Consider the following 22,862-nt stretch of genomic DNA (forward strand, 5'->3'; position numbering starts at 1 on the left):
ATTGTAGTGCTATGATGGGTAAACAAAGTACCCTGAAATCTGTATGCAAGAAGGAAAAATGTCAGATTATTGCTGATCTGAAATCTAGACAGAGGCACCTTCTAAGTAAAGTGCCTTAAATCTAAGCAATTGAACTGTGTCTTATTTTGCACCACTATGGATGATGTGCAAACAAAACTAAGTTCCCAGTGACTTGTGTAACCCCCTGGGTCGCCTCAGGCTCGCTCAGCTCGTTCTCGTCTAGGGGGAGCAGCCTTCGGCCCCGCCAAACTGGGTAATCAGCTGGTGTGGATGCTGTGTGATGTCCCCGCCTCGCCCAAAAACAGACAGTACACCATAAGCGATTAAATGAGTACAATTTATAAAGGTTACTATAACTAAGTGATTAATAATGATACAGTATATATGAAGAGAAAAAAAAATAAAGAAAAGGCGCCAAACTTATCAAAGTCCAAACCACTTCGTGCATAACCGTTGGAGCTCAATTTCTGAAGTCTTCTGGCCACCGTTCAATCCCCTCCGAACTCCTCGACTCGCAGCTCAGGACCCTCCGAACTCCTCGACTCTCCAAACAGCTCAGGACCCTCCGAGTGGTCAACCAAGCACATCTAGCTTCATCCCCCCCCTCCTCGGAGAATCTCCCGGCCTCGGACCCCCCTTTCGGGTCCGATCCTCGCCCAGCTTAGAGCATTGCGTCCTCTCTCTCGACCCCCTCGCGCCGATCTGCCCAAAAGCCCGTCAACAAAAGCTTACAGACTCAGAAGAAAGAACATTAATCCCCATTTGGTTTACAAAGGAATACCATTCTCATTATCAGTAAATTAGCATTCCTGCTAGTTAACAAAAGGAAACCCTTTCCCAACAGTAACAAAGAAAAAAAAAGAAACCCCCTTTTCACACTTCCTCCACCAAATAAAAGTCATGTCCTCATGACTATTAAATAACTCGCCACCTTTCCTGCCAACACACCGTAACCCAAGCACAAACAGTGACATCTCCTCCCCACACAGTAACCCTCAGGCGCTACTTAGGCCAACTATCTGGGAGTTCCCTAACCCTTCTGAGGCCTCCGTACCTCCTCACCTAAACCCTTCAGGCTCGGACACAACTGGGGATACCTTGGGCCCACTACCAACTCCTCTCTCAACCTCTCACTCATGCCCCACACTGCACACAGCTAACCCTCCCCATTACACCTGATTCAATGGGAGAAGGGCCAAAGGTCTCTTCCTCAATCGAGGGAAAGTCAGCAAAAGGCAGCATGTACCACACATCCAGCACATCATCCATCGAATCTGTATTCTTCCTCATTCCTGTGATCGGTAGCTGCTGTTTGATCTTCTCCAAACGGAAACACGTGGCCTGCACTGCTCCCGCAGTCTCTTCAGCCTCCTGTTCAGTATTCACTGCACTTCTCTCCAGCTTTTTCTCCCTCATGACTTCTTCCAGATCAACTTTCAGGTTTTGCACTTCATTTGAACTGTCGATGGTCATCTTCAGGTTCCCTTCAAGCTTCCGCTTCTCTCTTCTGAGATTCGTCTGTAATTTCTTCACCTCCGCAAACTCCCCTCTCCGGGTTCTCAGTTTGCTATTACCCTCAGTCATACAACTTTCTTCATTCTCTCCAACTTGTAAGTCTTCTGACTGGTTCCAGATCACTTTCTCCAGTCTCTCCGTCTTCATTTCAAACTTGATTCCATAGAGACAGTCACTCACGAGCTGTGACCTTCGCCAGCCCTGGCACGTGTCCCAAAAACACTTTAACTCGGTAGTTCTCAGCTGCTCCTGCAACGACCTCACTTCATATTCTCCTGAGGCAAATCCAAACACCAAGAGATCATCCACATACACCAAAACTCCAAACACCTCCACATCCCCTATGGTCTTCCACCTGCCCAGCAGGAAGGTTGCAAGGGCTCCAGATATGCCCTGTGGCATCTTTTCGGACCCGAAGACTCCTAGGGAATTTATAACGGCCGTCTTCTCCTTGTCGGCCCCACTCATCGGGATCTGGCAACATCCACTCCTCAGATCCAGCACCTTAAACCATTTCGCACCACTCAGACAGGCCATCACCTCTCCGGCCCTCAGGGCCATATTCTGGTCACTGACAGTGCGCCTCTTCAACGCAATACAATCCACACATACGCTGCCTACGTCTTCCACGGCTTCAGGGGCCAGTCGCCGCAACCTCTCTCTCTCCGAGGTGTCTTCAGCAGTCAACTCCGCTCCCTCGTGGTATTTCGCAGCGTCCACTAAGAGGGTCTCACCCTCAGATACTTCCCCCAGGCCATACCGCCACTGGCTCTTGTTTGAATTCGGTATCAGCCCAATGCTGCTACACACGTCCACACAAGCAGCTCGAAACTCTGGGTGCATCAACAATGCCTCCAAACAACGCTCACCCGCCTCTTCCGGGCAGGGCCCCAAGCACACCAGCAGGATATTGGTTCTCTCTAGAACAGAAACGCTGCCCGTCTCAACAGGGTCCGGACACATCAGCATTAACGATTCATGAACCTCAGTCTCCTCCACATTTGCCTCTAAGAACTCCATTTTCACTGACCAACAACCGTTGTCTGGATAATCACCGGCACTGGTACCCCGAATCTCCAGTGTCCTCAATGTCGTCAAGGGTAAATGCTTCCAATAACGGTTATGAAACAAACTGTACAGCAACTTAACCAGCGCCCCGGTGCCGAGGATGGCTTTAACTTGACTTCCATCCATCCGTAACAACACCTGTACGCATGGCCCCTCTAAGCCTTCAGGAATAGGTTCTGTTCCTTTCGGGAGTTCCTTGGTACATTGCTGGGAACGTGCTCCCCCAGAGACCCCAAGCCGTTCCCCCACTGGGCCTCCTCTAAGTTTCCCGACACCTCTCGAATCAACGGAACAACTGATTCCCTTGACAGATCCCCTTGGCACCACAAGCAATTTATCTGCCCCCCTAGGCAAAAAGGGATATCCTAAAAACTTCCCACCAATCTCCTGCCACGGATATGATAAGCCCCCCAGCTGCGGCATTTGACTTCCAGTCGAACCACACGCATTTTCCCACACTTTCCCAGAACTGGCAGCGGTCACTTCGAGGTAATTGCGCCTGACAGTTCTAACAAAGTCACCAGCCCGTCTACTCAAACTTTCAACCCGTCCCTGTCGCTTTTCCTCAGCCAAGCACTGCCACTCACCCAACAACTGAGGGGTCCGCTCCACCCACGCCTCCGCCCCTTTAGGGCTGGACGTTATTCCAACAACCGGGCGGAGCTCACCACTGCTGAAACATCCCAACCTGTCACTCCAAACAGTACGGACAACCCATGGTCCCACCACCATTTCGTCAGCCAACAGCAACCACCCCACCCAACACACACGCAGCAATAACCAGCAATCACACACCCACAAAGGCACACCAGCTCTTTGCCGCAGACACAATTTAAAGAGGGTGATCACACAGCTTCCACAGAAATCAATCCCGGACGAGCACCCCACAATGTAACCCCCTGGGTCGCCTCAGGCTCAATTTTTTCTATCATCTGGGAGCGAACAGAATGGGATATAAAGGTTCACTGAAATAAATCAGCTTCTACAATATTTTTACATATACAGTTAAGACTGGTACTTTGCAACACAAAAATTATTACTAAATGGGTTGTTGATATGCTCTGCTGTCCTTTATCCTCATGGCTCCAGTCCTTGTTGCATATGGCATCATGTGTTAATCAGTATGCAGCACAAATAATAAAGTTCATGTTATCAGAGAATGTATTAATTATATACCCTTGAGATTTGTTTGCTCACAGTTAGCCACAAAAGCAAGAAGCCAGAAAGAACCCGATTAAAGAAAATAAAAAGAAAACGACCAACACCCAGTTCACTATATTACAAAATTTAAATACATTGATGCAAAGGAAATATGAAGTTGGCTAGTGAGGAATGAAATAGATCCAGGAATCCCTACCAGCCACAGATGGACTGACTATTTCTTTGCCTGTACTTTGGAGTAGAGGGTCATTAGTGAATCATTAATATCATTTGAAAACAGCAACTACCATGGCCCCAAAACTATTAGGGAAAATACTGCTGTTCTGTCCTGCAAACTCCTCTTCCCACATCACAGTCCTTTCCTGCTCTATAGCATATGAAAATGAAAGAAAGCTGCACTATATAGAAAACTCTCAGAACATCACTGAACTAAATGCCATCCATCCTGTGATGGTAGCAAAATGACTTAATCATGAATTCTGTATACAGATCTGAATAAAGCTCACATTATTGGTACAAAAATGTAATACTGGAATATCTTCCAACATTAATAATTAGATCCTGAGAGATGTCACAGAGATCAGAATGGAATGATTTTAAAGATATAATTTTTAATTGTTCTGCCAGTTTTGCATAATTTGTGAGAAAATTGGATATTGGCATGTGAATAGTGTTCCTGTCAAATTATAGAGTAACATCAGTCAAATATTTTCATTCAGTTTATTTCACCAACTGTAGTTACCAAATTAGAATGGTTGCCCTTGATAAATGCTACACCATCTCACTTAAGACACAGATCCACGTATGATTATGTTTAAGAAATTCACTGGCTGTAATTTTAAATAAAGAAATCCCTGTAAACTATGAGCTGCTTAAGATTATTGCCTTGGATCAATTTTGACATTTTAAAGGAATATTGGTTATAATTTATAACAGATCCATTTATACCACATCAATAACGTTACTGATGAGAATAAGATTTAGCAATAGTAAATATAGCAATTACCAAGTATATGAACTGTTTTGGGATACTACTGAGATTTTAGTTAACATATTTATATCTGCTCATTTGCAACAATTTTTCTTGCTGCAAGTATTTTGCACGTATTTGTATTATTGGTGAAATACTGCTTTAACAATATCATTACATTGTCAACTTTTGTAACTGTGAGGCAAATTAAAGATAATTTATTCAAGCTCATTCTTTCAACCATAAAACACTAAATAAATAAACAAAGAGATGCTGGCATACTGTATTATATCATCCTAGTTGTAGACATTTACAGGTTTTTTTGGCATGGTTAAATATTTTAGTTAACCCTCCATTAAACTTACCTAGCCTGACAAGGCTCCAATAATTTAGTGGATATGTGCATTGTGCACTCATCTGTAAAGTCCACGTTGACTGCTACTCAAGTAGTACTAGATATTGCCCGAATGTGCATTTTAGTGATGTCAGGACAGGAAAAGGGGCCACTATATTTGACCCCTCACTGTGTAAGAGAGAGAAACAGACAGCTTTCCACTCCCAGCACATCCAACAGTTAACATAAGTATTTGCAATTGCAAAAGACCTGGCAGGTTTTACACTCAGTAACCCAACAGAGCTGATCAGCTTCTAAAGTTAATTAACTAAAATATCAAGTTTAATTTAGGCAAAAATGGAGATAATGTGTTTAGTAATAAACATAAGATTCCACAGATACTGGAAATCTAGAGCGGCACACACACAGTGCTGGAGCAACACAACAAGTCAGGCAGCATCTATAGAGTGGAATAAACAGTTTATGTTCTGGGCTAAGACCTTTGGCCAGGACTGAATGAAGGATCTCACCATGAAACATCAACTGTTTATTTCCCTCCTGAGATGTTACCTGACTTACTGAGTTCCTCCAGCATTTTGTCTGTTAGACAATTTAATATGATGCAACACTCCAATGCATGTTGGTTCTTGAAAGAACCCAACTTGTGTATCAACAGATGACACAATAGTCACTGCTCTACATACCGCCCTTACACTTCCGGAGAAGAATGATGCTTATGTGAGAATGCTGTTCTTGGACTGCAGTTCAGCATTCAACACCATAGATACATTAAGGCTTGGTAAGAAGCTCAGAGACCTCGGTCTTGACCCTGTCTTGTGCAGCAGGATCCTGGACTTCCTGTCAGATCACCAGCAGGTTGTAAGAGTGGGTTCCCTCACCTCCAACCCTCAATACAGGAGCCCCTTAGGGCTGTGTACTGAGTCCCTCCTTTACTCCCTGTATGCCCATATCTGTATCGCCACCCGCAGCTCCAATCTGCTAACTAAATTTGCTGACAACACTACATTGATTGGCCTTATCTCAAACAATAACGAGGTGGCCTACAGGAAAGAAGCCATCTCTCTGACACAGTCTTTCAATGTCGCAAAAACAAGGGAGCTGGTTGTGGATTACAGATGGAATGGTGATAGGCTAACCCTCATTTACGTTAATGGATCTGGGGTTGAGAAGGTTAACAGCTTTAAGTTCCTCCGCATCCACATCACTGAGGACCTCATGTGGTTTGTACACACCAGCTGTGTGGTGAAAAAGGAACAACAGCGCCTTTCACCTCAGACAGTTGATGAAGTTTGGTATGGGCCCCCAAATCCCAAGAACCTTCTACAGGGGCACAATTGAGAGCATCCTAACTGGCTGCAACACTGCTTGGTATAGGAACTGTACCTCCCTTAATCGCAGGACTCTGCAGAGAGTGGTGCAAACAGCCCAGTGCATCTGTAGTTGTAAATTTCCCATCATACAGGACATTTACAAGGACAGGTGTGTAAGAGTCACCCCAACCACAATCTATTCCAGCTGCTACCATCTGGGAAGTGGTACCACAGCATAAAAACCAGGACCAACAGGCTCCAGGACAGCTTCTGCCACCAGGCTATCAAGACTGATGAACTCACGCTGATTTGAGTGTACTCTATATTACACTGACTGTTCTATTTATTATAAATTATTATAAATTACTATGATCGCATATTGCACATTTAGATAGAGACATGACATAAAGGTTTTTAGTCCTCATGCACGTGAAGGGTGTAAGAAATAAAGTCAATTCAATTTTATTCAATTCATATCGCGTGTCTACTTATAAAAAAAGGCAAAAGAAATACATTAGTCTCATCCAAATAAAATATTCCTTCAAACAGCACATGCCTTAATGTGCTGAACAAGCTACTGTATTTTAATCAAAACTGTGATTTCCTTAAAGATCACCACTAAATCCAAAACAGAACTTGCCTTTATACAGCATTCAATTGTATTAGTCACCTCCATCTTGGGCACTAGCCTACAAAGTACCTAGGACATCTTTAACCTTGAGGATAGTAAATCTCTGATTACAGCCTGTGCCATGTGCCAGTGAGGATAATATGAAGATATTGCTTACAAATAAGTGGCTTAAGGGTTGGTGCAGGAGGCAGTTTCAGACTTGTGGGGAATATGTGACTTACACAGTTTACACTTGAACTCAGAAGGGACCAATGTCCTTGTGGGCAAGCTTGCTGGCAGTTTGGGGGTGGAGTTGAATTAGTCTGGCAGTGTGATGGAAAGCACAAGTGTTAGGTCAGATGATGGAGCAGTTGGTGCGAAATTAGATACAATATGCAAAGAGACCATGAGGAAGGATCGGTGGTGGATAGAGCAGATCTGCAGACGTTGGAAATCCGAACAACACACACAAAATGCTGGAGGAACTCAGCAGGCCAGGCAGCAACTAGACGTCGACTCTACTCTTTTCCTAGATGCTGCCTGGCCTGCTGAGTTCCTCCTGCATTTGGATGGGTTGAAAGGTATTTGCTTTCATACAATTAAAATATTGGGAATAAGGGTGATGAACTGAGAATCTGGATCAGTACCTGAAAAGCACTACTGGTGGCGGTAGTAGAGGCTGATACAATGAAGACATTTATATAAATAAGATAGCCTAAATATAAGAAAAATATAGGATTATGAGCTATATGGGAGGGTTAGATTGTGGAGTGTATTTATGGAGGTCAGCACAACATCATGGGCTGAAGCACCTGTACTATTCTGTACTGTTCCATGCTTATTTGATATGTATTGGAGTTTTGAGAAACTTAAATCCCAGCTATGTACCCAGGTTCACCCTTTTGTATTTTGTTGTGCACCATTCCTGATCTTTTGCACAACAGAATTAGAATGGTTATCACTAACTTCAATGCACTTGGATTTGTTTTACAGCAGTAGTTTGGTGCAAAAACATTAGATCACTATAAATTATTATCAAATAGTGCAAAAGGGAATAAATGAATTCTCTTGCTTGTACTTCATTGCTGTTAAGTTACTTTGCTATCCTGGTTTCTATTCTCTCAGTCCTAACATATTGAGCTCTATGCTCAAGATGTATTAAACTTCTATTCAATACTTTTTCAGTATAAGCTTAATAGGCAATAAAGAGAATTTGGGTGGGGGGGGGGGTGGGATTGATCATTGTACTGCCTTTCTTTTCTTTCTTGGTTTCATGGCTACCTGGAGAAGAATTTCAAGTTGTTAACTCTGATACTAAATAAACCTTTGAACCTTTAAACTTGAATCAAAACACACCAAGTTTTATATCTTTCAGATACAATGGTAACATATAACCAGTTCTTGTCAGCCCATCTGATGAAGGCATGACTAGTTTTGGTGAGCCCAATGGCCAGTCAGCTATTTGATTGCTTCTAAACTCCTACACATGGTGCAAATACTTTGAGATACATTACAGTCATGGTGCCTATTTTATTCAATCTAATTCTGATTAACTACCTTGTACATTTTACACCTATTTACCGTACATTCATCTACTGTTTTCTCTTATCCTGAAACTCTCAGCAGGTCAGCTGCAATTCAGTTATGTTGAGTTCATCAACAACTGCCACAGAGAGGTACACTCCAAGATGTAAGAGTAACTTGAAGGATATACTGAAGTCCAAAGTTTCCGTAAGGTTATCATTTAGATCATGCTTTCTTCTATGTTTCACGGATGTACTGTTTAAAAAGGAAAGGGAAAATTGCTTAAGCATTTTAAAATTGAAGTGACCGCACATTGGAGAAAGATAGGTATTGATTGCATTTACTGTGTCTGTTATGAGTAAAGCATATTTTTGGTGAAAAAATACCCTGTACATTTGCCCTGACGTCTTAGAATGCCTCATGCTCATGTTAATTTACTTCAATACACGTTGAGGAATGAAATACTTCCCTGCATAAATATTATGGTTAATTTCCAGGTCCCCTGTGTCAAATCAGAAACAAAAGAAAATCTGCAGACGCTGGAAATCCAACCAATACACTCAAAATGCTGGAGGAACTCAGCAGGTCAGGCAACATCTATGGAAAAAAAGTACAGTCAACATTTCCAGCTGAGACCCTTCGGCAGGACTGGAGGAAAAAAAAGAGTAGATTTAAAAGGTGGGGGTGGGAAAAAAGAAACACAGGGTGAGAGGTGAAACCTGAAGGAGGAGGGATGAAGTAAAGAGGTGGGAAGTTGATTGGTGAAAGAGATACAGGGCTGGAAAAGGAGGAATCTGATAGAACAGGACAGAAGGCCATGAAAGAAGGAAAAGAGGGAAGGAGCACCAAAGGAGATAAGGTGATAGAGGGAAAAGGGAATGGGCAAAGGTGGGGGGGGGGGCATTACTGGAAGTGCCAGAAATCAGCATTCATGCCATCAGGTTGGAGGCCACCAAGTCAGAATATAAAGTGTTGACAGAATATACAACACCTTTTACTTCGCTCGGGTAGCCTCCAACCTGATGGCATGAGCATCAATTTCTCAAACCTCTGATAAAGCCCCCCTCCCCATCACTATTCCCTTGAAAATCTTAATTTTTCTATAGATGAACCTCACTATTTTACTATAATTTGGTACTTTTAGCTTTTTGGTAATTAAAATTCTTTTTTAATGAAAAGCAGTTCTAAGGAATGGTTTTAAGTAATTTTAGGAGTATCCAGGAGAGCCAATGGACTGTTTCAATTATTATACATTTTTAAGCTAAATTGCAGTAAGTGTAAATTCAATTTAAAAAAAAGTCATGTATTGTTTTAGTAATGAATAAGCCAAAGGGAAAAATGAATCAGAAGTGATCACTGATAAATAGCACGGTGCTAATTCTGTGCCAGGTCTGAAGCCAGGATCCTCAATATCCCTTCCCAACCTGTGTGAACAGGTTGACAGTGCTTGAAGCTTCACAGACCAAGGTCTTAGTGAAATATGGCACTGAAATAAACAGGGTCAGAACACTGATTAGGATAGAATAAAGGAAGGCTTCACGATAAAGGAGCATGTTGCTGAAGCAAGTGACATTTATGACAGGCTCCCAGTCAATTAGTTTAAGGGTACTATTCAAAGAATGATTCTGTCTGCAAGAGTAAACAATGATAATGGCTCAAAACGGGGCTAGTAATAACTGAAACGAAATAATTTTGAAAGTAAGAGGTAAAAGACAAAATTGCTTAGCTGGTAAGATCAAAGTGTGTATGAGATTAAAGGGACAGTGTAAGTACAATGTGAAAAAAATAAACCTACACAGAGCAGTTAGGAAGAGGCCTACAACACAGTCACACAGTATATGAGACTGAAGAATAAGGAGCATACTGTAACTATAGTTAAGTATTGTTTCTGTGTACTGTGTGAAACCTAATAAATCTGTTGTGCTTACAATCGTAAAGAATGCAAATGTACAAGCATCTGTAGCAACCAAATGCTTGGTGTACTGTGATTAAACCTGTTGACCCAATGTTGCAAGAGAAACCAAGCATCCAAGAGGAAAGCACAAATACTCAATGTGACATTGACCAAATTACTTTCAGAAAGGTAAAGGGCCATTTCTCCCCCAGCAGTACAAATAAAAAGTAATGCAAATAACATTCAGCTATTTGAGGGTATTAAACAGCAATATCAGCACAATAATGGCAACAAAATGAACAAGCAATATGCTATGAATTCAAATTCTATCTGGATATGTTGTAAATCTGAGTGATATTTGGGTTACACCCACAAGCGTTACAGAAACATTCGGAACTATTACTGAAATCTAATTAGTTAATTTTTGCAGGGAAATAGCCTGTTAAATAAAAAGGCTTGCCTATCCAATGTCAAACTGATACATTCAACCTACATTAGCATGCCAGTTAGCATGACACTGTCACAACTTGTGGAGTTCAGAGTTCAATTACTGACAGTTTGTTATTGGCATCTAAGGGCTTTCAGTAAACAAAAATACATGGTTGAGATTTTTTTTAGAAGATCTGATTGCTCTGAGCTCCAGAGGCACAGTTTGCTTTGAATGAATATCACTTCCTAGATGTAAACTTTTTTATATATCACTTCCTGCATGGGTAGATTTTTATTTTGTTTGATTTGAAGCATGTGATGGAAAGACATTTATCTTCACCCACTTTTTATTTGCTCTTGAAGCAGCAATATCAGTACATAATACACATTTTAATGTAAGTGTTATGTTTAGATTTTTCTTTGCACCACATGTTTACTCTGTATAGATATGGAGCACTGCATAAGTGTATTAACTTGGTTAAAACCTGTTGTCAAAATAATAGACAATATGAGTGTATTCAGGTGTGCAATGAATCTGTATTGAATTTACTATGTGTTTTATTTAACTTGGCAGTTTTACAAATAAGGAAATCTCATTTAAAAACCTTGAAAGAAGGCTGAAAGCAATTTTTGAGAAGTTGTTTAGCTCATATGCAGTGAGGGCTTTAGACTGCCATTCCAGTTATTTCAACCATTTTCACAGTGCAGGTTGAGTACCCCTTATCCAAAATGCATGGGGCCAGAAGTGTTTCATACTTCAGATTCTGGAATATACAATAATATATCTTGGGATTGCCATGATTTCTGACACTGAATTTGTGCTACTCTCTTACACTTTTCATCACACGAATGTACTTAACAGTAAAAATCATTACATACTATTAATATAATGAAAATATAATGTGTTCAGGTTAACAAAAGCAGTATCAGGAGATTACCTGAATCATCTGTAGAACAACAAATATGCAGGCTTTCAAGTCTCCACGTGTGATGCTGTGTTTTGATTAAAAGATTATAGTACACTTTGGGTTTTACATTTTTTTCAGTTTTTATTTAAGGTATAACAACAATCAACATTGTAGACTTGTTCTGGTGCTAGATTTTCAGCAGCGACTATCTTGGCAAACTGATGAATTTCTCTGCTACTTTGTGATCAGCAGATGCTTTATCTTTAAAAGTTTTTAAACCTTTGGAAATTTTGTTCTGTATCTTTTCTTAAATTTCTGCAACCAGCCCGCTGAATATCAGAATTACCTTCAATGTTCAGTTTGTCATTATAGATCTTTGTGTCATGATCAGCATATTGTTAAGCACCATACGTTCACTGCAATTACAACGAATCCACTCTTCCTATACACATCGTGATCTTCATTTTTTTGCTTTATGCAGCGTTTTTCTATTTTTGACTAATTATGTGAGGTCCCTTCTCAGGACTGTCTGAGATGCACAGAGACCTGCTCATTGCCTGCAAACCTTCCCAGCACCTTGTGGAATTAGTCATGTTAGTGCTTAAAGAAAATTTTCAATTTCAGAGGTTTCTGGATTTTACATTTTTGATTAAGGGGTATTCAAGATGTATGTATAAACTTCTGTGTTGAACAAACTATAAGGCAGACTGAGGTCAATCTGCTATTATTAAAAGCTGTTACTAAATTCAATAGCGCAACAACAAAAGAATGAGCAGAACTTTCACAACATATGACCGACTGAGAAAACTATCCATTTATTTAGAAAAAGATTACACTGGTAGAATACAGCAGATAAAAAATTCAAATGTAATTTTGAAAATTTATGACCAAACATAGGTATTCACGGAAATAGAAATCTCCTGTAGTTGTACAATTTAAACCTAATTTCATCTCAAGGACAATACTTGCAATTTGCTTTAAAATTTTCATGAAATAAACACAAGATGCTGCACGGGATAGTTTTAATCAGTAAACTAAACAATGGCTGATTTTAATTACACACAATCACTATACTAGTGTATACATAATATACAAATATCTTCATTGCCGTAAAGGTGAAGATGGAAGGTTGTAGACAGCTGGCAGCAGGCATGAGCCTGCACTCAAAATGACTGCAAATGTACTTTGTGGTTTTGCAGTGTACAGCACATTGTGCTTATATTTAAGAGCAAACCACTTGCTAATATACTGAGAATGACATGCATACAGACAAAACATCAAGTGAAAAAGACAACACAACTCAATTTTTAAATGATGGCCAACAGAAATGGAGTGAAAGTAATTGAACAAAATGTTTTAATAGGCTTCGGTTAGGTCCTCCCTCTCTTGATTTTGTCAACCTCACCAATGAAGTCCTTGCGTTCCAAATTCAGTAGCACAAGTAAAGTCACGGCACCAGCTTGTAGTCCAATGGGGAAAGAACTGCAAATATTTAAGAAAAATAAAGGTTTAATGAACATAGAACATTACAGCACAGTACAAGCCCTTTGGCCCATGATACTGTGCTAACCCTTTAACCTGCTCTAGGATCAATTTAACCCTTCCTTCCTACATAATCCTCCATATTCCTATCATCCATATGCCTATCTAAGAGTTTCTTAAATGTCCCTAATGGATCCGCCTCTATCACCACCCTGTAACCTTGGTAAAAAAACATACATCTGACATCCCCCCTATACTTTCCAATCACTCTAAAATTAATCATCCTTACATTTCTGCCTTAGGAAAAGTCTCTGGCTATGCACCCTATCTATGCCCTGTTATCATCTTGTACACCCCTATCAAGTCACCTCTCATTCTCCTTCACTCGAAAGAGAAAAGCTCTAGCTTGCTCAACGTATCCTCATGAAACATGCTCACTAATCCAAGCAGCATCCTGATAAATCTCGTTTCTAAAGCTTCTACATCTTTCTAATGAGGTGACAAAGATTTAGATCACAATATTTCATATGTTGTCTAACTAAGGTTTTGTATATCTCTAACATTACGTCATAACTCTTGAACTCAATCCTCCGACTAAAGAGGGCCAACAAACCATATGCCTTCTTAACAACCCTATCAAATTGCACAATATGGACACCAAGATCCCTCTGTTCCTCCTAAGAATCCTGCCATTACCCTATATTCTGCTTTCAAATTCAACATAGCAAAGTGATTTACTTCACACTTTCCTCAGTTGATCAGCATCTGCCACTTCTCAGCCCTGCTCTGCATCCTGTCAATGTCCATAGTAACTTATGACAACCTTCTCCACTATCCACAACTTCAACATTTGTGTCAACATTATTGTTTATTGGCCACTGAATAATAACATTACAGTGGCTCAGGCAATAAATAGAGAAATATCTGAGGCATGTAAGAATGGAGCAGCAGTTACCATGGGGGATTTTAACTTGCACATAGATTGGGTGAATCATGTTGGTCGAGACAGTCTAGAGGACTTAATTGAATGCATCCATGATGGCTTTCTCAAACAGCATGTTATTGAACTTACCAGGGAACGTGCTATCACAGATCTGGTCCTGTGCAATGAGATGGGTAAAATTAGTGACCTTGTAGTTAGGGGAAAGACTGATAACAGTATGATTGAGTTTCTCATACAAATGAAGGGTGCAATAGTTTGATCTAAAACCAATGTATTATGCCTAAGCAAAGGATGAGGGAGAATTTAGCTAGTGTAGACTGGGAACACAGGCTATATAACAGGATGGTTGAGTGGAACAGTGGAAGACTTTCAAAGAGAATTTTCATGGTGCTCAACAAAAGTATATTCCAGTTAAAAGCAAGGACAGTAAGGGTGGGGAGATTCAACCTTAGATAACTAAGGAAATAAAAGAAGGCATCAAACTAAAAGCTCGTGTATACGAAGTCTCCAAGAGTATTGGGAAACTGGAAGACTGGGAAAATATTAAAAACCAACCACTAAGCAAGTAATAAAAAAAGGGAAGGTGGATTATGAAAATATAAAAACAGATAGTGAAAGTTTTTTATAATTACAGTGGCATGCAAAAGTTTGGGCACACCTAGTCAAAATTTCTGTTACCCTGAATAGCTAAGCAAGTAAAAGATTTCCAAAAGGCATCAAGTTAAAGATGACACATTTCTTTAATATTTTAAGCAAGATTACTTTTTTATTTCCATCTTTTACAATTTCAAAACAACAAAAAAAGGACCCAAAGCAAAAGTTTGGGCATGCTGCATGGTCAGTACTTAGTAACACCCTGTTTGGAAAGCATCGCAGCTTGTAAATGCTTTCTGTAGCCAGCTAACAGTCTTTCAATTCTTGTTTGGGGGATTTTCGCCATTCTTCCTTGCAAAGGCTTCTAGTTCTGTGAGATTCTTGGGCCGTCTTGCATGCACTGCTCTTTTGAGGTCTATCCACAGGTTTTCGATGATGTTTAGGTTGGGGGACTCTGAGGCCATGGCAAAACCTTCAGCTTGCGCCTCTTGAGGTAGTCAATTGAAGATTTAGAGGTGTATTTAGGATCATTATCCTATTGTAGAAGCCATCCTTTTTTCATCTTCAGCTTTTTTTTTTAAACAGATGGTGTGATGCTTGCTTCCAGAATTTACTGGTATTTAATTTAAGTCATTCTTCCCTCTACCAGTGAAATGTTCCTCATGCCACTGGCTGCAACACAAGCCCAAAGCATGATCAATCCACCCCCATACTTAACAGTTGGAGAGATGTTCTTTTCATGAAATTCTGCACCCTTTTTTCTCCAAACATACTTTTGCTCATTGCAGCCAAAAAGTTCTATTTTAACTTCATCAGCCCAGAGGACTTGATTTCAAAATGCATCAAGCTTGTTTAGATGTTCCTTTGCTAACTTCTGCTGCTGAATTTTGTGGTGAGGATGCACAAAAGATTTTCTTCTCATGATTCTTCCATGAAGGTCATATTCATGCAGGTGTTGCTGCACAATAGAACACCACCACTCCAGAGTCTGCGAAATCTTCTTGAAGGTGTTTTGCAGTCAAACGGGGGTTTTGATTTGTCTTTCTAGCAATCCTACTAGCCAGTTCTCTCAGAAAGTTTTCTTGGTCTTCCAGACCTCAACTGTTCCTGTTAACTGCCATTTCTTAATTACATTATGAACTGAGGGAACAGCTACCTGAAAATGCTTTGCTATTTTCTTATAGCCTTCTTCTGCTTTGTGGGCTTCATTTATTTTAATTTTCAGAGTGCTAGGCAGCTGCTTAGAGGAGCCCATGGCTGCTGATTGTTGGGACAAGGTTTGAGGAGTCAGGGTATTTATAAAGCTTTGAAATTTGCATCACCTGGCATTTCCTAACGATGACTGTAAACAAGCCATAGCCCTAACAAGCTAATTAAGGTCTGTGACCTTGGTAAAAGTTATCAGACAGCTCAAATCTCTTGGGGTGCCCAAACTTTTGCATGGTGCTCCTTTCCTTTTTCTCACTCTAAAATTGTACAAAACAAAAGTAATACACTAATCTTGCATAAAATGTTGAAAAGAATGTTTCACCTTTAACTTTCTGACTTTTGGAGATCATCTTCTACTCAACTATTCACAGTAACAGAAATTTTGACCAGAGTGCCCAAACTTTTGCATGCCACTATATATAAAGTGGAAAAGGGTGGCTAAAGTGTATGTAGGTCCCTTGAAGGATGAGAAGGGGGAATTGATATTGGGTAATGAGGAAATGGCAGAGGCTTTGAGTGACTATTTTGTGTCAGTCTTCACAGTGGAGGACACGTCTTGCCAAAGAGAGATGTTACAGATGCAATGGGAGATGAGGACCTTGATACAATAACCATCACTAAAGAAATAGTGCTGAGCAAACTCATGGGCCATTAAGATAGATTAAGTCCCCTGGTCCTGATGGAATGCATCCCAGGGTACCGAAAGAAATGGCAGAAGTTATAGTGGAGGCTTTGTGATAATTTACTGAAATTCTCTAGATTCTGGGCAGATTGGAAGATGAAGAATGCCAAACCACTGTTCAAAATAGGATGTAGGCAAAAGGCAGTTAACTATTGGCCAATTCATTTAATATCTGTAGTTGGGAAAATGTTTGAAGCTATCATTAAAGAAGAAGTAGTAAGGGACCTGGAAGTAAATGGATCCATCAGACAGCTGCAGCATGGATTCAGCAAAGGTAAGTCCTATTTGACAAACTTACTGGAGTTCCCTGAAGATACAATGAGTGCAATGGATAGAGTGGAACAGATGGATGTTATTTACTTGGATTTCCAGAAGGCATTCAATAAGGTGCACATAAAAGACTTATTTGTAAGATAAGGATGCACAGAGTTGGGGGTGACGTTTTAGCACGGATAGAGGATTACTTAACTAATAGAGAGCAGCGAGTGGGCACATATGGGTGTTACTCTGGTTGGAAATCATTGATGAGCGGTGTGCCGCAGGAGTCAGTGCTGGGCCTGCAACTGTTCACGATAGACATTAACGATCTGGAAGAGTGGACAAAGAGTCGTGTATCTAAGCTTGCTGGTGAATTTTAATTGTGTGGAAAAGCAAATTGTGCAGAAGATACAGAGAGTCTGCAGAGAGACATAGATAGGTTAAGCGAGCGGGCAAGGGCCTGGCTGATGGAATAAAATGATAGTAAATGCAAGGTCATCCACTTTGGAAGGAAAAATGGAATATCGATTATTATTTAAATGGTAAAAAAATTGCAGCATGCTGCTGTGCAGAGGGACTTGGGAGCGCTTGTGCATGAATCACAAAAGGTTGGTTTGTAGGTGCAGCAGGCCATCAAAAAGGCAAATGGAATATTCGCCTTTACTGCTAGAAGGACTGAACTTAAAAGCAGGGAAGTTATGCTACAACTGCAGAGGGTATTGGTGAGGTCGCACCAGGAGTACTGCATGCACTTCTAGTTTCCTTACTTAAGGAAGGATATACTGGCTTTGGAGGTTGTGCAGAGGAGGTTCACCAGGTTGATTTCAGAGATGAGAGGGTTAGAGTATGAGGAAAGATTGAGTCAACTGGGACTGTACTCTCTGGAATTCAGAAGAATGAGAGATCTTATAAAAACATAAAATTATGCAAGTGGTAGATAAGATAGAGGCAGGAAAGTTGTTTCCACTGGTAAGTGAGATTAGAACTAGGGGACATAGCCTCAAGATTCAGGGGAGTAGATTTAGGACAGAGATGAGGAGGCTTTTCTCAGATAGTAGTGAATCTGTGGAATTCTCTGCACAATGAAGCAGTCGAAGTTACCTCAGTAAATATGTTTAAGACAAGGTTGGATAGATTTGTGCATAGTAGAGGAACTAAGGGTTATGGAGAATAGGCAGGTTGGTAGAGATGAGTACATGGTCAGATGGCCTACTTTTGCTCCTATTTCTTACGTTCTTTTTTACAAACATACTAACCCCATCCTTTTACCTCCTCATTTGTCATTTATAAAAATCACAAAGAACAGGGGGTCTCAGAATAGATCCCTGCAGAACACCATTGGTCAGTGACCTCCAGGCAGAATATGCTCGATCTACAACCTCCTTTGATGGGCAAGCTAATTTTGTATCCAATCAGCTGTTTCCCTGGATCACATGCCTCTTGACTTTTTGAATGAGTCGACCATGGGGAACCTTATCAAACACCTTACTAAAATCTATATACACCACATCCACTGTTTTACCTTCATCAATGTGCTTTGTCACAGACTCAGAATTCATTCAGGCTTGTGAAGCATGACCTGCTTCTCAAGAATCCCCTGCAATAATTTGTCACCACTGAAGTAAGACTCACTTGTCAATAATTCCCAGGGTTATCCTTATTCCTTTTTTTGAACAAAGGAATAACATATGCCGCTCTCCAATAACCTGGTAGAACTCCTGTGGCCAGTAAGGAGAAAGATTTTTGCCAAGGGCACATCAATCTCTTTCCTCACTTCCTTTAGCAATCTGGGGTATCCTGACCAGCCATGAGGTATTACTTATCACAATGTTTTTCAAAAGTTTCAACAGATCCTCTTTCTTAACATCAGCTTTTTGTAGCATATCAGCCTGTTTCACACTGTCCTCACAAACCTCAAGGAACCTCTCACTAGTGAATACTGAAGCAAAGCATTCCTTAAGAATCTCCCCTTCTATATTTCCACTTCCACACAATCAGGACAGCTCACCAATACCATTACTTTATGAGGAGGCTGAAGAGAGCTGGATTATGCATACTTGCAGTCATGCATACTTCTACAGATATGCAGCAGAGAGCATCACAACAAGCTGCATCACTGCATCACTGAAAATACAGAAAATGCATTGCAGTCAACAGGAAGGCTCTACAACAGGTGTGTGTGTATATATATATATACATACATACATACATACACACACACAGACACACATAATATAGAGAGAAAGTTAGTTAGTTTAAAAAAGCCAGTAACATCATGAAGGATCCCACCCACCTTGTTCATAAACTGTTTGTCCCACGCCCATTAGACAGCTGGCTACGGAGCATCCACACCAGGACTGCAGACTCAAAAGCAGTTACTTTCCCCAAGCAGTAAGGCTGATCAACACCTCCACCCACTACAAACACAAGATGCAACACACACACAAAATGCTGGAGGAACTTAGCAGGCCAGACAGTATCTATGGAAAAGAGTAAACAGTCAATGTTTCGGGCTATGTTGACTATTTATTCTTTTCCGTACATGCTTCCTGGTCTTCTGAGTTCCTTCAGTACTTTGTGTAACCTCCTCCCACTAACCCACCTCTTCACACCCCTGAACCACAACTACTTAATCATTACCTGTCAGTCACCTTGTGTACCAACTCTCCTGTGTCAAGTGTCACTTAATGGACATACAATCACTGAATATAAACTATCTTATGTTTGTTTGCTTGTCTGTTTGTTTATTTATTTATTTATTTATTTATTTATTTATTGTGTTTTTGAGTAATTGCTTATTGATTTACTGATACAGCATTTCCAGCTCTTCAAGCAACACTGCACCAGCAAATTTACAATTCCAATTAAACCTTACCTAAGCCCAGGACAATTTACAATGACCGATAAACCTACACAGTACGTCTTTGGACTGTGGGAGGAAGCAAGGAACACCAAGGGAAAACCCATGTATTTCACGGGACTCCTAACAGAACGATGCCAGATTTGAACTCTGAACACCTGAACTCTCTCAGCTGTAATAGCACCATGCTATCCAGTACGTTGTTGTGGCAACTATGATATTATTGTGTTCTGTATCTTATTGTGTTTTATTTTTGTGCTGCATTATATCTGGAGAAACAATTTTCTTCCCCTTTACACTTCTGTACTGGTAATGACATTAAACAATCTTCAATCTTCTAAACCTGTTTAGTTCTTCCAGCACTCTAGTCATCCTTCTGTTCTTCACGTACATGTAGATCACCTTGGGGTTTTCCTTAATCTTACTCGCCAAGGCCTTCCAGCTCTCCAAAGTCAATTTTTCAGTTCCTTCCTGGCTGCCTTGTTACTCTCTAGATTCATATTGTTGCTTCCTAAACCTTAAGTAGGCTTCTTTCTTCCTCTCCGACTAGATGTTCCACATTTCATCAACTAAGGTTCCTTCATCCTTTCCCTGCCTCAGTGGGACAAACCTAACCAGAACCCTGTGCAAGTACTCCCTAACCAACCTCCACATCTCTGTTGTGCATTTCCTCGAGTACATCCATTCCCAACTTACACTCCCAAACTCCCACCTAACAGCATCATTCACCATCCGCTCCTATCCCTGCCCAAGGCAATCATAAAGGTCAGGGAGTTTCTAAACAACCACTACTGAAAAGAGCAAATCAGGAGAAACGATCAAAACCATTTATGACTTTCAGATGTATACCTACTGTATCTCCTTGCTTCAAGGCAAATAATGCAAACTTGTCTCTCCTCATAATCTATATCATTCTGTTTCTGAAATATTCTCCACCCTAGCTACAATGATTCACTAAGTGGTCAACAGCTGGACCTACTGTGCTGAAACTGGTACACATCTTTAATTGACTCTTACTCCCACTAGAACAGCAATTACCTTGCATTACTGTGAAATTTTCATTGTATTTCTGAATGCCAATGCCCCTCCGCAAGCTGGAAGTGTCAAAGAGACTAGAACATAGGTTGAACCATGTATAGATGCTCTTTGCATACTTCTGGTATCTTGTGCTATTACAACACATTTCCAATTTTGCAGTGTACATCAAATAAGTCTTATCTCAGCAGGGAGGTGTTTTAGTCACAGCGAGGAAAACTTAAAAGTAGCTTAACAGAATATTGTCACAATATGAATCAATACAAGACAGATCATCTCACAGCAAGCATAAAGCCAAGCAGCAATATGCCCTTTCCACTAAGCCCCACAAGACTGTGAGTCACCGATTTAGTAAGGAACATCGTCTTTTTCTCATGTTATAATCATCTAAACTTACATCCATTTTATCCTGATTGTAGACTTCAGGAAAGGGAAACCAGAGGTCCATGAGCCAGTAATCATCGGAGGATTAGAGGTAGAGAGGGTCAGTAACTTTAAATTCCTTGCTGTCACTATCTCAGAGGACTTGTCCCGGACCTATCAAATAACTATTATTGCAAAGGAAGCACAACAGCACCTCTGCTTCCTCAAGAGTCTGTGGAGGTTCGGCATGTCATTGAAAAACTTGGCTAACTTCCATAGTTGTGAGGTGGAAAGTAAGCTGACTGGCTGCATTATGCCTGGTATGGGAACGCCAATGCCTTTGAGCAGAAAACCCTACAAAAGCTAGTGGATTTGGCCCAGTATATCATGGGTAAAACCCTCCAAATCATTGAGCACATCTACATGAAATGTTGCCGTAGAAAAGTAGCATCCATCATCAAAGATCCTCAACACCCAGACCATGCACTTTTCTCACTGCTGCCATCAGATAGAAGGTACTGATGCCTCCGGACTCACCACCAGGTTCAAGAACAGTTACTACCCTTCAACCATCAGGCTCTGGAACAAAAGGGAACAGCTACACTCATTTAAAGACTGTTATATTGTTATTTCATTCTCGTTATTAATTGCTTTTTTGTTATATCTGCATTTGCACAGTTTGTTTACAGTTAACAGTTACTGTAGTTTACAGTTACTGTTCTATAGATTTACTAAGTGTGCCCACAGAAAAAGAACCTCAGGGTTGCATGTGATAACAAAACTTTACTTTGAATTTTAAAGCATCCTTTTGGTATAAGGAATTCAGATAACAAGCATAAGTGGTTCCCAAATTGGTGTTTCTGTTTAGAAACAATTTATTCTTATTACTTAGTCAGTTAATCCTGGATGTCTCCTCTCAAATAAAAGCATTTTCTAACATCCAACTACAGAAATATAGATATCTATGCTCTATTTTGACTTAAATTACTTTGTACTTCCTTTGCCTTCTGCACCATATTGCGCAGATTTTCTTAATGTTTTGCTTACCAAATTCTATTCAAAGAAAAAAAATGCAAGAACCATAAACTGACAGAGAGAACTGTTTGTTGTAATGCAAGAAAATAACACTTGACTATTTTATACCAAAATCAATACCTTACCATTAGTTGTGTTATTCTTCATTATCTATGTTTTTCTGAGGATTTATGAGTACGATTATTAAGAAAAAAAGTCAGAATGTGTCAATTATACCATTGACTTTCTAACAAAAGATAAGCAAGCACTGTAAAACTGGAGTGATTCTGGAAACTGTATAAGGGATGTAAATTTATCATGTGGCAAAAACATCCTGCACCCAGCGTTAGCAAGAGCAAGGAATTAATTACAAAGGGAGGGAAGTTGAGAGAACACACTCCAAACTTCATTAAAGGGTCAACAGTAGAAAGAGCAAGCTGCTTCAAAGTTTCTGGGCATCAATATCTCAGAGGATCTATCTTGGGCCCAATACAATGATGCATCACAAAGAAGGTATGCCATATTTCATGAGGAGTTTAAGGAAATTTGGCATGTCACTCTTGCTAATTTCTACAGATGCATAGTGGAGAGCATTCTGACTGGCATAGTGGCTCCAATGCATAAGACTGAAATCAATTGCAAAGGATGACAGAATCA

The sequence above is a fragment of the Hypanus sabinus genome, chromosome 8 (genome assembly GCF_030144855.1).
Source record: "Hypanus sabinus isolate sHypSab1 chromosome 8, sHypSab1.hap1, whole genome shotgun sequence".
Lineage (NCBI taxonomy): Eukaryota > Metazoa > Chordata > Chondrichthyes > Myliobatiformes > Dasyatidae > Hypanus > Hypanus sabinus.